This window comes from Rhinoraja longicauda, chromosome 2 (assembly GCF_053455715.1).
Source record: "Rhinoraja longicauda isolate Sanriku21f chromosome 2, sRhiLon1.1, whole genome shotgun sequence".
NCBI classification, from domain to species: domain Eukaryota; kingdom Metazoa; phylum Chordata; class Chondrichthyes; order Rajiformes; family Arhynchobatidae; genus Rhinoraja; species Rhinoraja longicauda.
This window is the reverse complement of record NC_135954.1, coordinates 116,354,731-116,358,008: the sequence shown is the minus strand read 5'-3', so window position 1 is coordinate 116,358,008 and position 3,278 is coordinate 116,354,731.

The following is a 3,278-nucleotide window of genomic DNA, read 5'->3' as shown; positions in this document are numbered from 1 at the left end:
GGCAGGAACGGGGTACTGATTGGGAGTGATCAGCCATGATCGCATTGAATGGCGAAGCTGGCTCGAAGGGCTGAATGGCCTACTCCTGCACCTATTGTCTATTGTCTATTGTCTATTGAAAGACTGACTCTCAACCATCTGCTTCCGATTTCCTCGTCTCGTCGACCTGACGGCAGTGAGGTCGATGGTCGATTATTCTTAGTCTACTTTCCAGTACGGGAAGCTACAGGAGATGTGCTGTGGACTTGGTTGTTGGCTCGTTTCCTGGTCTACTGGTCACCCGGGCGTGTCTGCTGGTGGCCGGGAAACAGGGTCGTTAGGTAATTGGGATATCGGCATAGATATCGGGTAGATACAAATGGTACAAGTGGTACAACTAGAGAGAGGCTACCATATTGGGGCGGGGGGAGGGGGGCAGCAGTGAGCTGGGGAGTAGCGCAGGTTCTGTGATTTATTTCATCCAAATCATCTTGGTCTCGCTCTGTCAGGGCAAGGCCAGCCATTGGATCACGTAATCCACTTTTCTCAGTTTTCCCAAACTCGGCCAGGGTCCTTCCAGACTCCTGTTTCCAGCGTTTCTCGTGAGCACATTCCTTCTTTAATACTTCTGCTGATTTAACCACTCCTCCTTCAGTAACTTTTATTCCCAATTTTAAGGCATTATCCTGCCAACGTGCGAACACAGAAGCGTCCTGTAGTCAGTCCCTGACAGTACTGTTTCCACAGGGCAATCAGTTCCTTTGTAGTGTACTTCTGTTATTCTTCCAAATTATCTCCCGAACCTTTTTAGCAACCTCTAAAAGCCATCGTTCCTCCCACTGGCCACAATTCACTTCCCAATTGCTTATTCATGTCCCCGACAGCGGTTTGAATTGTTTCGATTTGTCAGGATATCGTTCACATAGAATCTACAAGGCACTGTTTGCACAACAATTATTGATATCGTACAGCCTTAGAATATCGCGAACACGTACTTCAACCCTCAGTAATTTTATTACTGACCCTGAGCAACTCTATGTTACTGACCCTCAGTGATATTTGATCACTGACCTACCTTTCCCTCAGTAACTATGTTACTGACCCACAGTGATATTTGATCACTGACCTACCTTTCCCTCAGTAACTCTACGTTACTGACCCACAGTGATATTTGATCACTGACCTACCTTTCCCTCAGTAACTATGTTACTGACCCTCAGTGATATTTAATCACTGACCTACCTTTTCCCTCAGTAACTCTATGTTACTGGCCATCAGTTCTGCCTTAATATCTGCCTCTTCCAGTATTCACCAGACTGACCTGAATCTCGTCGGGACACCACACGAGGGTTAACGAATGGCCGATTCGGCGCCAGACTAGCGGATCAGAGGGAAATCGAGGTAGTAAAAGAAAACTACTTACATCGGGGGCCCAATTTCTCTCTCCACGGTCCGACATGACAGCGCCTTGATCGCGAACTCGCAGTGGCTGTCCGTTGAAATCCAACATCTGTCAGCAAATGTGAATTCCGGTTCTTTTACCCTCAGTCTGGTTTCATAATAATTGATTCGAATACACTGGTTTCAGGGAAATGCAATAAACTTCATGATCTCATACTACTAAGTCTAACAGCCATCTGTCACATCTGTCATACTATGGCAGCAAAGACTTCTACCCAACGAAGAACCAGTCAAAGATCAGGTTCCTACTGCTGGGCTCTGTCTGCAAAACGCCCATCCATTAGTTGAACATACACTCCCATGGAGAGAGTGTGTTATCCTTTCCTAAGTATAACAAAAGGTGCTATCAGAGCAGAGACAGCACACAAACTTCAGCACGTAGCAACATAACCCCTTGATTGAAGCAGCCATTCAGGACTCAAAGGTCAGGCAATGGTCAGTCTGATCTTTTATTATTCCACTATTTTATTCTTTCTATCCCTTACATAGCCTAACATATGCATCACCCGAGAGGAGGAACATCTTAAACACTAACGTCTCTCTAAGAAAAGGAACAGCGTGAGTCACTGTTGCTTTAATATACATAAGACTACTTTTAAAGAAGTGGTCCAGAATTTTAGTTTCTCCCGTTCTAGTATTCATCGTCTTGAAAGTCACCTCTTTGGGCATCAACGTCTATTTTGTCACCTTTCCCAATGAATTAAAGTCTGTGCAGACCGGCCACTTTTCAATTCAAACACAAGAACACAAAGGTCGCCCTGCAATGTTGAATTCTGCCCCGGCACCGCATTTAGATGAGATTCGCCTTTCACTTTCCTTGTCGAAATGAACAACGTCATATGCCGCCGCATTTTATTCCACTCGGCAGCTCTCCGAGCTCTCTGAAGTCACGCTGGAGAATATCCATCCCCTTCTTTCCGACGTCGTTTGTGCCGACATACACTACCACTTCTGGCTGTTCACCTTCGCCCTTGAGGATTTTCTGGATCCTGGCACCAGGGAGGCAGCACAACATCCTCGAATCCCGCCTGTTGCCGCAGAAACCCCTGTCCCCACCTCTCACAATGGAGCCTCCTAATACCACGGCATCGACCTCTTTGGTTTTGGCTCAACAGCACGTTTTCCTTTGCAAACCAGTCTGCCGCTCAGTGTGGCATTGCCTTCTGTCCCGACAACTTCCAAGTGGGTGAACCTGTTCTCAAGAGGTTCATCCTTGAGCAAGCCTTGCTTATTTATATCAGTTGCTAAATTGACTAATTGCTACCTGCATGCCAACTTTCAGTGACTGGTGTACAAGGACACCCAGTTCTCGCTGCACTTCCCCTTTACCTAATCTGACACCATTGAGATAATAATCTGCCTCCTTGTTTTTGCCGGCAAAGTGGGTAGCCTCACATTTATCTATATTATACTGCATCTGCCATGCATCTGCCCACTCACTCAACCTGTCCAGGTCACCCTGCAACCTCCTAACATCCTCTTTGCAGTTCACACTGCCACCCAGCTTTGTGTCATCTGCAAACTTGCTAGTGTTACTTCTAATTCCTTCATCCAAATCATTAATATATATGGTAAACAGTTGTGGCCCCAACACCGAGCCTTGCGGCACTCCACTCACCACTGCCTGCCATTCTGAAAAGGACCCGTTTACTCCTACTCTTTGCTTCCCGTCTGCCAACCAATTATCTATCCATGTCAACACTCTACCCCAATACCATGTGCTCTGATTTTGCTCACCAATCTCCCGTGCGGGACGTTAACAAAGACTTTCTGAAAGTCTAGATACACTACATCCACTGGCTCCCCATCATCCATTTTACTTGTCACATCCTCAAAAG